Here is a 13,885-nt window from a genome sequence, read left to right as displayed (position 1 = left end):
GAAGGTAGATTTCAGTTTGGGGCAGACTAATTTTAAAATACCTGTGGAATATGCACGTATTAATGAGTAAATTTTAGTGTGAAGTTTGTACCCGGAGTTGAGAATAGAGCAGGCTGGGCACATAGGGTTCCAGGATAATTGATGTTACAAATTGAGTCTAGTTTAGCGGTTAGAGCCACGAGACCCTCTAATCCAAGTTTGATGTCCCGTGGCTGTTTGATGCAGGATGGGACCAACATTATAGACCTGCTGTTACCTGCTAAAAAAAGGCATTTTGTATATTTCACTCCTGAGTCCAGAAAGCCATTTACCAAGAGCATATCTGAATTTGTGTGGCAGGGAATAATATAACAATGAGTTCTGTGTATTCACAATTTAGGAACTAATTTCACAAGACCACAGGTTGGAAATTCTTGTCCTCTAATGGGATTGAACCTTTCTGGAAAGAGCTTCACCTGGATTTTCTTCATCTCAGTAGATGAAGTAGTTACTATTTCTTTCCCACATTCAGCCAATAGCATACATTTTGTAGAAAGCAACTAAAGTTTTTCCTCCAAAGCTTTAGGCCTCTTCTCTTTCAGTTCCTCTCGGTAGGACCCTGGCCTGTCTTGGTCAGTCTACCTGTTCTTTCTACTTGACTTCCACCATCTGCCCATTGGGACCTACAGATACTTTTTTGAGACAGAGTCTCACTCTGTCGCCCAGGCTGGAGTGCAATGGCGTAATCTTGGCTCACTGCAAGCTCCGCCTCCCGGGTTCACACCATTCTCCTGCCTCAGCCTCCCGAGTAGCTGGGACTACACGCGCCCACCACCACACCTGGCTAATTTTTTGTATTTTTGGTAGAGATGGGGTTTCATCGTGTTAGCCAGGATGGTCTCGATCTCCTGACCTCGTGATCCACCCACCTCGGCCTCTCAAAGCGCTGGGATTACAGGTGTGAGCCACTGTGCCTGGCTGGGACCTACAGATATTTCTTGGCTGCTTACAAGTTTTTGTTCTCCTAGGGGATTTCTGGGACACTTAAATATGATTATATCCATCAGTGAATTAACAATCCGTAGAGTTGACATCAGTGGTAAATACAGTAATGTGAGAGCCTAAAACATGAGCCAAAGTTCCATTTAAAAGATCTAGATGCAGATTATTTCACTAAACTTGAGAATTATTGATCATCTCTGTCCCTTTCTCCTTTTTCTCTCCCTTTTCTTTCCATCGTTCCTCCCTCTCTCTTCCTTTTTCCCTCTTCTCTTCCCTGTCCCCCTCCCTGTTCTCTTTTCTCTTTTCCCCTTTTTTCTTCCCCTCCATCTTACTTTCCCTTCTCTCTCTTCTCATTTGATATAACTGACAGATTTGAGCAGAACTGTGAGGCTCTCAGGAGCTGTGTGTGATGTGGAGTGGCCAGATGACTTTATGTGAGTACGCACGAGGGACTGTAAAGAAGCTGTCTAGAGGCCAGCCTCCTTCTAGGTTGTGCCTAACCCTGGAGAGTCATCATATGTTATTTCTCATCTCAGACTGCCACAGAATTGAGGAGGGAGATTGAAGGCAGCTCATTAAACCACTTTGGCCACAGATAAGAGTGTTAAGAGATTAAGAAGTAGATTTATCTGGGGGAGGAGTTTGGTCCCGGATGAAGCCTTTTCCTGCCATCGGAAACCAAAGATTTCCTTGTCTCTTTTGTTCTGATCCATGGAATGGTGTGGCTTAGCTGCCTCCAAATCTGTCTTGGCAAGGATGTTTGCAAGGAGACATGGCAGGCTCTGTCTGGAGGGAACGGAAAAGAGAGTACATATTGAATGTAGATACTTGAAACTAGATCATAGTTTATCTAATTGCAGACCTTGAAGAAACTCTTGGGGCCACTTGGATGGGGGTGCTTCTGGAAGTTTGTCTTTGAGGGTATGTGAGTATGGACTTCTTCTACACTGAGAAGAGGGCAGAGCCCAGTCATCAGTTTTCATCTCCCTGAGTACAATATTAGACTTCTTTTTATTATTATCATTATTTCAACTGGTAACAATGGTTCCCCCAGGAAATGTCTTTACCTCTCTAAAGAGAATACCGTGATGCCATCTGTTAGTTTGAGATATATTTGCTGCAGGGTCCTCTCCTACCTGCTGTTTCTGTGCCCTTTCTGTGTTTTGTGGTGAAGCCCCTACCTCTCCAGCCATGGGGCCTAGTTCTTCATCATTTGTTACTGTCTTCAGTTTGGGATGTGGCAAGGAGAGGCAGAGTGCGCTAGAGAAACTCTGGTACTGTAATGTGCTAGGAGACAGCATGATGAGAGGTTTTGGGTGGGAAGTCCATGCTAAACATCTTAAATGCTTCAGAAACTTCTTTACAGAATTATCTGCCTTTAGGATTCTCCTGTTCAATAAATATATTTTTCACCACTTTAGAAATAATCTTCTTAAAGCCCGTCCTTGAACTCATGAATCTGTAATGACTGCCCATGACCAGCGGTACTACATTCTGGAATGCAAGACCTAATTAGTCTAATCATGAAGACCTTTTTGTCTCATCAGCTAAGCCCCCTTGTCCTCCCAGGCATCCCTCTTCCCAGTTGCTGTCTCCTTCTGCAGCTTCCCTTAGGCCTCTTCCCAGTGCTCTTTCTGCTCTTCTGTAAAACTCCACATTTAATGCCTGCACCTTACCGAACTACAGGAAACTTCCTTGACTCTTGCGGGCTATATGGATCTCTACTTATTTTAGTTTCTGCTGTTGCAGGAGGAAAGGTATGATTTTTAAAATACCATAATCCCTTTGTACGTCTACAGAAGAATGTGGGTTGGTGAGTTATACATTTGATGCATGATTGTATTCACCATTGTGAGATTATAAATAAATCTAAAGACATGACCTTGCCCCGAAAAAATCTACAGTCCAGTGACAAACCCAAAACTAAACCTGAATGAAACTATAGAAATAACTGGATAATCTCTGTTACATAGAGGGTCAGTATTACAGGGAGATAAGCAGTACACCCTAACCTGGGGAAGTGCAATGAGCAGAGAGGGGATGGAGTATGTAGGTGGAGAAGTGGCTAAGTGTCTTAGATAGATGAGGTGGAACCAAAGTACATAGAGCCTGGAAGCCACAGAAAAGAATTTAGGCTAAGCAGCAAGATCAATTATAGATGGTTGAGTAGGTGAGTAAGACAGAAATGTGTGAGGTGGTTGGAGGGGACTGCTGCGATTAGCCAGCTGTGCTTACAGTGGTGAAGATGAGGAATGGTGACTTGGGAAGATGTATTGGAGAAAAATGATTGGGCCTGCTGACTGAGCAGCTCCAGCTTTGTGGGAACTGCCGATCATGTTTTTAACTGCTATAGATATATCTGATTTAAGTAAATCCAATTTGTAAATATTTAGATTTTATAATGATATCTTAGACCATATGTGCACAGCAAGTGAAACTTTTAAATACTCTTGTATACCTATCACATCATGTTATCTTTAACATGTGTATCAACTTTCTTACCTATAAATGCTGGTGACATCTCCCAGTTTTCTAGGCTTAATTTGTAGAGGGCTCAACAGGTGAACAATGAATTTGGTGCACCATTCAAGAAGTAAAATTCAATCATTTTTTTTTCCTATTCATTTTGAAGGACAGGACTGTTTGCTTTATAGAAATATTTTAAAGGAGCCCCTTAAATGTCATGCTCTCTTTAGGCTTAAACTATTCTTGTTTCCAAAATGTAACATCAGAAGTTCAGGAATTCTTTCTACTTAGGTTCTCTGTGCCCTACACACCTTCACATTTTTGCCTGAGTCTCCCCAGTCTTGCTGCAGGAGCTGGGGTAGCTTCAGCCCACTTACATCCTGCCAGGGGATAAACTTGATACCTTTTGCTTTCATGAAATACTATCTGTGTGAAGTGAGCTCTTTGATCCACAGCCTTCTATGCTGAAGCTAAGGGAGGATTAAGAAACACCTCTGAGTTGATGAATATTTGATGAGGTTTATATAATTTAAAATTACACTCCTGTTAACCCTTTCACTCAGTGGAGAGAGAAGAGAAACTTGTGTAATTGTGGTTCCTACTTAGACGTAAGGGTACTGTGTCTTCTCTGGGTGCATCCTCCTTATCTGTGTAGAGCAGAGCGTGGGAACTTAGTAAATGTCAATTGATGATTGGCATTTCTTACAGCTTCATAGAGAGAAATATCTCTTTGCTCCATTATAACCATACTGAGTGAGATGCTGAAGTGGAATTGGGATCACACAAGTATTTGTGTATTTGACGTTGCATTTATAATGGTGAACAAGGCAGACATTCCACTCATCATAACAACAACAGTAGTATTAATACCACCAGGAAGCATTCTTTCAGTGCTTACTGTATGCAAGGCTCTATTCTAAACTCTTTTCATCCATTTTAATTCTTAGAACAAACTTATAAGGTAGTTGCTATTATTATCATTTCTATTTTATAGGTAACACAACCCAGGCACAAAGAGACTAACTCCCACAAGGTCCCACAACTTATAAATAGCAGAGCCAGGATTTGAACCTGGGCAGGCAGGTCTCAGAGCCTGCATTCCTAACTTCTGTGCTGGACCCCTCATGGTGAGAAGGGCAGAGAGTTGACAAATCCTCTCAAGTGTGGTGAGTTCTGTAGGAGTCTGCAACAGGGCGTAGGGAAGGGGAAGGCTGGGAAGGCTTTCCTGAGAAAATGTCTTTTGGGATGAAACATGAAGGATGAGTAGGTGCTCTCTAGGTGAGGGCTTATGGACAAAACTATTCCAACATGTGTAGTGGCCACAGGCTGGACAGAATAAAATAGGTGATTTGGAGGAACAACAGAGAGAAGCCCATTAGGGGTAGAGAAAGTGAGAGAGTGTGTGTCGTGGAGTGATGCCGCAAGGGCCAAATCATGAAGGCCTCTGTAGGTCCCACTTCAAGGATGTGGGTCATAGAAATATAAAGGGCTGAGGACAAATGGAGCATTCAAGGGATCAAACCATGGGTATAACATGATGAGATGTGAGCTTTTAGGTGTTTCTGACCAGTGATGTGTCTAAGTCATAGAGGGAGACAGTAGAGGACAACAGTGCAGTCAGGAAGCTAATGCTCTAATCTAGGTGAAGGAGGATGGTAGCCTGGACCAAGGTAGTAGAGGTAAGGATGGATAGATGCTTCGGAGCTTATTAGGATGCAGATAATAGGAGATCCGGATGTGGGAGTTGAGGGTGAGGGAGGAACCAGTAACAATGCCTGTGTTAAGAATCAGAAGAAGGTTACAATGTAACCAGACTGGACCATGAGCAGATTATCTGCAGTGGGGCTTATTTGCTCAAAAGAAGGATGGTGCAGGAGAACATGGATGGCTTTGCCCAGTTAGAGAATGATTCCTGCTGAGAAAATACACACGCATGCATGCACGTATGCACGCACACACATTTGTTATAGAGGGTTATACCCTCCCAAGTTAAGGTAGTTTCATAACTGAGGTCGAGTCTCTGAATGTGGTACCATTGATAAGCCCCAGCACTGCAGTTCAGCCACCAACACTGAGTTTCCCATTGAGTCAACACGTGGGATGATCTGACAGCGACAGCAGTACTGCACAACAGTGGAAGGGATGGATGAATGCCACATCTATACAGAAGTGCCACTTGGATTCAAGAGGAAAAGGGGTAATTATCCACATAGGTAACGATTTCAGTTTCATTTCTCCCTTGAGCTAACTCTATTCACCTCAAACATCTTTCCTGTCTAGAAAACCACCCAAAGTGTCATTCTGATTACCATTTATAACTAGGTATTTTCTGCTTAACATTTGGAACTGGGTGGGGTGAGATAAATTCCAAGAAGATGGCAAGTTTTTATATTACAGTTTATACTACAGCAGCAGCTGCAGTCTGCCCTACAGACCTTCTAGATTTTTTTTTTTTTTTTTTTTTTTGCTACTTGACACGTGCCTGTGGAGTTTATATTTTGATATTTGATCAAACTTTTTAAACCTCAGCTTGTAGTAACCATTTTAGTGGTAATGCTTGAGAATGTGTATTTGCTAGTAGTATAGAGTTAACCTCAGTTTATGGGAGCAGATATTACTTTCTGAGGAATTAAATGTGATATTTGAAAAACTGGGAAGTGAAGGTCTTCTGCAACACTCGAGTTTCTAAAGGAAAAACAGTTGGGCCAGACTGGATGAACTGGTTAGATTAAATGCTGTCTTACTGACTCAGGGTTATTATTTTTGGTTGCTTATTTTATTTTTAATTGTTCAAGATTTATTGTACCATGCTTTGCTCAGGACAGTATGTAAGTTATTTAAGGAAAGACCTGAAAGAGACAGGAAGCATGAACCCATCAGGCACCTGAATAACTGATGGTGGACATATTGAGAATACACAGAAAATTTGTGTCTTATAGTGATATTGCACTTCATACTTTTCAGAATGCCCTCATATCTCTGTTACTTGATTCTAGTTTTCTTGGCTCAGCATACACAGTTGTTTTCTTCACTTGTTTATGGTCTGTCTCTCCCACTTAAATATCAGGTCCTTGAGAGCAGATACTTGTTCTCAGCTATAGCCCAGCACCTAGATCAATAGCTGACATTTTGTGGGCACTCAGTAAGTCTTTGGAGGATAAATGAACAAAAAAATCTATCTTCTGAATATCAGTGATAATCATATAAAACAGGCTTGGTATGCTACCATTTATGTACATCTGATTTTGAATTTGACAGGTTTTCACCTAAGATTTGTAGTAGTTGGTTTTCCTCAGAGAAGTTTTTGGGCTATTTTTCTTTTTAAGAAAGGTGAATGATGTCATTATGAAGTTGAAACTGTAGGGCTAATCATATACTTGCCCTGCATCTATGGTGACTTTTTTTTTCTACTAGAAAGAAAGCCCACTATTAAATAAGTATTACTTCTAGGTCTGAGGGAGACTGTCCAGCACCTGCAAGGGTTTTGCTAGGATGCAGGGCTTTGTTCCCCCACTGGGCTGTGATTCTATCCATGGAGTAAGCTGCATTGTGGTAGCAAGTCATCTTGGCAGTGGCAAGTATAGCATATTTCAACTGGTGATTTCTGCATGATTTGTATGAATTTCTGTATGACAGGAGTCACAACAAAACTGTTACGTGACTTGTGTCTAAAGCTATCATTCAGCTGGAGCTGTGAAAATCAGTTTGCATGTGTCAACAATTTAATCTTCTAATATGCTTGCCAATAGAAAACTGACACTAGAATTATTTTTCTGTATTTGCTGACTAGACAGATATGGTTATCAAGTGCACTGATTGAAAAATCTTTAAGTTCCAATCTTTTTTTTTGTAAATCTTTTTTATTTATTTATTTATTATTATTATACTTTAAGTTGTAGGGTACATGTGCATAACGTTTGTGTCCTTTGTAGGGACATGGATGCAGCTGGAAACCATCATTCTTAGCAAACTATCACAAGTTCCAATCTTTAAATTGGGACCATATGTGTTCTTTCCCTAGTCAAATTTGTGCATTCACCGACACATGTGTATACATATACACACAGAGTACAGTTATATTGATATGTGTTTGTGTTATATATGTATGTATTCACACAGAACATGCATATGCCTTATGCATATTCATGAGCTTTAAATGTGCTTATAGATTAAGATGTAAGGATGTTGAGGAAATAATACTACTGCCTACCTTGTAAGAATTAAATTAGTTAATATGAGTAAAGTCCTTAGAACAAGGCCTGGAACATAATATGTTTCCTATAAATATTAGCTTTTATTATTTTAGAGTATGTCTTCATTCTGTCAGCTTAAAATGGGACTCTGTCACCTCTTTTTATAAAAATTTAGCTTCAGAGACAGTATGGCAAAGCCTCAGAATTTTTGCATAATTCATTTGGTGAATTTACTGTTATTCTAAAATGCCTGCAACCAATTTTCATGCCATGCAGGAAATATTGGTATTTGTATTTCTAAATCAAAGCCATTTATTAAATACCTTAGTCATATTGATTCCTGTTATAGTAAATTACTTCTCTTTCTATGTCATCATTATCTCCTAGGGTCTGTCAGGGAGATATTTTCAGTGAATTTGTCTTTTTCCTTATCAGACAAAAACTAACTTCACTGAAAACATCTTCATTTGGGTTTTGAAAGAGAATAAATTTTCCATTTACTAAGAAAAAAAATAGGTGTTTGTTTATTGGTATAAAAATAGGTATGTATGTAAGTGATCAAATAGAAAATAATGCAAAGAGACATAGAAGAATTTGGGAATGGAGGTAACGTACACCTAGAAAGACAATGACAAGGGCACACACTATTTTGAAGCAGGTTTTAGCAGGTAATGATGGTGCTCACTGTGGGAAGAAGGTATGAATCATCAGTCAAAACGAGTGTACAAACTAATGATATGAAATGCTGCTTAACAGTTGTTTTAAATAATTAGATTTTTGTTGGGGATAAATAGTTCATTCCAGACAAAAGTAGTAGGGACTCTATAGCTCATCTAACTTTATAGATTAAAATGAAGGCCCAGATAATTAAAGTGAAGACCTCAGAGTTAATTAATGGAAGTGCAAGTTTCAAAACCTGGCTGCGATGTGGGGGAGACAATGTCCACCGTGACAGTTCTTTAACAGACGGCATAGAAACTCGACTTGTGACCTTGAGGTGCTGCTCACGTCACCTCTGTTCTCTAAGAATAATTCCAGCCCAGAGCTACACCATATATAGAGTCTGTAGGCTTCCTAATAAAACGGTTTTCTTGTCTTAATAAGAGAAAAGAAACTCAGCACATACCTACTTCGAGTCTGGTTTGGGCATGCTCGAAAGGGGGGCAGGGTTTTTAGATCGAGACTGCTGGAGTAGACTCAGGGCCTCTTTCAGCGTGGCTGCCTTTGTGATTTGATTCATGTGCACTTTAAAAAACTGTTTTATCTAAGTGTAAGACTGTAAGAGGCATATATATTTAGGGTATTACATTGATTTTTGGAAACCATTTGTGTAGGGTACAGTACCTTTGAATTTCACTACAGTAACTGAGTTACAAAATGGGACAGTGGGTCTGCTGGGCTGAGAACCGTCAAACTGAATGGTCACCAACTTTGTTCATGCTGCATCGACTTTTTCTTTTTAATCATTTGGGGACAGATAATCTTTTGGTCACTTTTTAGACTAACTTTGAGATTCAGAAAGGCATTGTATTCTTGGCTAAAACTTTTTGTACGAAAGCACGCTTTCTTTTAAGGTTTGTGATTTTACCCTTACATATCAGATTTCACGGTATCCTGAATGCAAACATGTATTTAACAGTTGGTTGGGATGGGAGAGTTTGAGGACAGCAAAGCAGCCTACTTTGATGAAAGGGTCAGATAGATTTTAGGATCTGCACCCTTCCTTAGCATCCTAAGCATTTTGAAAAGCAGTTCTATGTAGTTAAAAACAAACAAACAAACAACTTGGTAGTTGGTGTCCGCTGAACTGCTTTTTTTCTGAATCTCTGCTGTGCTAGCTGTGTGGCTCTGAGGCTTACTTCCCTAGTCTGCAAAGTAAAACCTAATGATACCTGTTTCACAATTTAAAACATTGATTTATTGAGATATATTTCACATACCATAAAATTCCACTAATTTAAAATATATAGTTCAGTGATTTTAGTATTTTCACAGAGATGCAGCCATCACCACAGGCAATTTTTAGAACATTTTATCACCCACAAAAGAAATCCTGAACCCAAAAGGGCCACTTCCCATTTCCTCTCTAACTTCCCCAACTCTAGGCAACCACTGATCTACTTTCTGTCTGTATGGGTTTACCTGTTTTAGACATTTCATATAAATGGAATTATACAATATGTTGTGTTTTATGACTGCCTTCATTCACTTAGCATAATGTTTTCAATATTCATGTTGTAGCATGTATCAGGACTTCATTCTCCTCACCCCCCAGCTTTATTGAGGTATAATTGGCAAAAAAAAGTATATATTTAAGATGTATAATGTGATGATTTGATGTATGTATATATTGTGAAATAATTAGCATAATCAGGTTAATTAACACCTTAATCCAAATCCATCGCCTTGCATAGTTACCTTTTTTTGTTTGTTTGGGCTTTTTTTTTGGTGATGAGAACACTTAAGAATTTGCTCTCCTAGTAAATATCAAGAATACAACACAACATTATTAACAGTAGTCACTGTGGCTGTACATTAGATCTTGAGAACGTACTTATTTTCACTAAAAGTTTGTACCCTTTGATCACATCTTCCCATTTCCCTTGTCCTTGCCCTTGGCAACCACCATTCTACTGTTTTTATGAGTTGGATTTTTTGTTTTGTTTTGTTTTGTTTTGTTTTTGAGATAGGCTCTTACTCTGTCACCTAGGCTGGGGTGCTGTGGCTTACGGCAACCTTGACTTGGGCTCCTGGGCTCAAGCAATCTTCCCACCTCAGCCTCCTGAGTAGCTGGGATTATAGGCTCGTGCCCACCATGTCTGGCTGGCTGATTTTTTATTCTTATTTTATTAGTGACAAGGTCACATTATGTTGCTTAGACTGGTCTCAAACTCCAGGCCTCAAGTGATCCTCTCACCTCTGCCTTCCAAAGTGCTGGGATTACAGGCGTGAGCTACCACACACGGCCGAATTTGATTTTTTTGAATTCTACGTGTAAATGAGATCATACAGTGTTTGTATTTTTATGTCTGACTTCTTTCACTTAGCATATGTCTTCCAGGTTCACTCAAGTTGTTACAAATTGCAGGGTTTCCAATGATGTGTAGTAAAGGGGATCCTTGTATACTGTTGGTAGGTATATAATTGGGACAGTATTATGGAGAACCATGTAGAAGTTCCTCAAAAAATTAAATATAGAACTGCTGTAGGCTTTATCAAGTCTGCTTCTGGGTATATGTCTAAAGGAAATGTAGTCCATGTCTCGAATAGATATCTGCACTACCATGTTCATTATGGTATTATTCATAATAGCCCAGATGTGGAAACAACCTTAAGTGTCCATTGATGGATGAATGGATAAAGAAAATGTGATGTGATACACACACACACACACACACACACACACACACACACACACACACACCTTCTGTTACATGTGTGTATTGTATTATGGAATATTATTTAGCCATAAATAATGAAGTTCACTCGTTTTGGTTGCCAAATTATACTCCATTTTATGGATACATCACATTTTGTTTATTCATTCATCAGTTGATGGGCATGATATTTTTGTGACAGTGAAATAAGACAAAGTATATAAAGTGCTTTATGATATCTTGAATGTAGAAGTAATGTGCGTTTTGTTGTTTCTTTTCATGTGGTTGGTAGATTTCTGGCGTGAATTATCAGCCGCCCCTCCTGCCTTGTAAGCAAGGAAAGCAGTCTTATTGTGTAGACCATCTGTCTGCCAGTTCTCTCATGTTGGTCCTCAACTCATGGAAAATCCTGGTGGGCGCTCGTTTGATACTAGAATTCACACTGCTTTTCTCAGCAACCAGAAGTGTTTGAGTGTTACCAGCGTGCTTGTTGTCATTACAGATGCTCCATACAAAACTGTAAACGCTGGGTTTGAAGGGATTGAGGGAGGGAGCCATTGCAGCTTACACAGATGTCGACTAATCTAGTGTTGATCCTCATTCTGAACCTGAGCATTGACACCAGTATCAAGCTGTGGGGTAGTCATGTTGTGTGCAAGACTTGGAGGGAAATAGTGCTTTGGCAGCTCAGTGCTTGCCGACTTTACAAAACACAGAAAATTGCTGAGGGCTTATGTGACAGAAAGTTCATGTTACACATCTGGGCATCTTGGCGAGAAAAGCCACTGATTGTCTCAGTGTAAGAATTTGGAATTTCAAAATCCTAAATGATTACTAAATGACAAGTAAAATTTTCATTGAGATACATTATTGCTAACGTCCAAAGAGATTATCGGAAAGCATTGATTTTTATTTTGTTGGCCGTGGAAATACCATGGAACTCATTTATTAAAAGTAGTATTTCTAAATTTCTACTTATTTTAGATACTGTAATATAAAGATAAAATTATAAACAAGGCCCGGTTGTTACCCACTAGGCAGATTTTTTAAATTATCCAAGTTTCTGTTTCAGGCCATGAAACAAATTAAAATCAAAAATTTTTCTGGTTGCTATTTTAAAGATAAATTTGTTATATAGGCTTTCAAAGCTTGATTGCCTTGCTCCACAAAGACAAAATACTAATAATAGCTTACGTGTATTGAGCAGTGAATCTGTGCTAAGCTTTGTGTTAACCACTATATCTTTGGATTATCTCATTGATCTAAGGTAGGTACAGTTATTATCCCCTTCTTATAGATTAGGAAACTGAGGCTCAGCGAGATTAAGTAACTTGCCCACACAGCTTGTAAGTGGTATTTCTGTTCAGAGCTTCCCATTTTATAAAGTTTTGTGTTTTTAAATATGCTTTAGAATTTCAAGTTTTTACTCTGGTATTATTTCTCGAAGTTCTACGTCTACATACACATCAAAGCAATTCTGTGGTTCTTAGGGAATTATTTAATAAATGAAATAGCCATAGACTGTAATTACATTATGAGTGGCATCTTTTAGCTGTGCCCAGCGGTAGCCCAGTTGCTAATTTTTATCCCTTGATAAGTCAAGTAGATAAGAAGTAGATAAGCAAGTGGAGTGGTGGCCACTCAAGCAGGCCTCCACCAGAATGATTCCAAATAACTTCACACAGTGAATTGCAACCCACTCAGTCCACTTCACCTGATAGCATTGCTCAAAAGATATTCTTTTACTCTTTTATCTACCTTGTTGGCAAGCATCCCCAAGAGGTCTTATGCCTGTGGCCTACAGATCAAAGATATTTTCTCAAATACTAGGAACTTTGCTGCTAGTTAGAATTAAGCAAATAAAAACATACACCGCCAGAATGTAAGCAAACTAGTTTAAAACACTCCAGCCATCGTATTACGCTTTTAAAAGATTCCCCACAAAACCTCATTAATCATATAAACATTTTGACAAACAGAAAGGGAACAGAACAGACTTACTGTTTTCCATCTTGTATGAATGGCTAGACTTTTCATCTGTGCTCTTATCCTAACATGTCTTTAACTCTTCTGTGTTATGATTTTTATTTAAAAACAAGAAAATTGAGACTCAGTGAGATGAACTGCTTTATATCACTGCAGTAAGTTGTGTTGATAGCATTTGAAAAAGAAAAGCCAAATTTTCTATTCTTTCTTTTTTTTTTTTTTTTGAGACAGAGTTTCATTCTTGTCACCCAAGTTAGAGTGCAATGGCGTGATCTCAGCTCACTGCAACCTCCACCTCCAGGGGTCAAGCGATTCTCCTGCCTCAGCTTCCTGAGTAGCTGGGACTACAGGCCTATGCCACCACATCTGGCTAGTTTTTGTAATTTTTAGTAGAAATGGGGTTTCACCATGTTGGCCAGGCTGGTCTCGAACTCCTGAACTTAAGTAATCCGCCTGCCTTCCCAAAATGCTAGAATTACAGACATGAGCCACCATGCCCGGCCTATATCTTGATGTTTATTATTTTTACTGGTCACCTAGCCTTATTGTAATTTGCACTCATCTACCATTAGAACATCACAAACCGAAGTGACAAACAGAGTGGATATAACTTAGTGTGTGTATGTAATGCGTATAATGTAACATACATAAAGACAAATGGAAAATGCCTGCAAGATAGTTTCCCTGTTGTCTCATGCCTCAGCAGGAATGAAACATACTGAGTGCTTACCGTGGGTCAGTTACTGTGGTAAATGTTTTTCACGAATCATCCCATCCAATTCTCACAATCAACCTGTCATGTAGGTGCTATTTTTGTCCACATTTTTATAGAGAAGGTGGCTGAGACTTAGAAAAGCTAACGCCACTTGCCTGTGGTAATAG

General features: G+C 39.3%; 1 protein-coding gene across 10 annotated transcripts in view; it reads left to right on the top strand.

The window, feature by feature from the left end:
- The window catches only part of LOC105466343 (activator of transcription and developmental regulator AUTS2), a 1,205,160-nt gene that overhangs the window by 348,129 nt on the left and 843,146 nt on the right, over positions 1-13,885 (top strand). The gene's annotated exons all lie outside the window — the stretch shown is intronic.

Source organism: Macaca nemestrina, chromosome 4, assembly GCF_043159975.1.
Source record: "Macaca nemestrina isolate mMacNem1 chromosome 4, mMacNem.hap1, whole genome shotgun sequence".
Lineage (NCBI taxonomy): Eukaryota > Metazoa > Chordata > Mammalia > Primates > Cercopithecidae > Macaca > Macaca nemestrina.
This window is presented reverse-complemented; position numbering and strand designations above follow the sequence as displayed.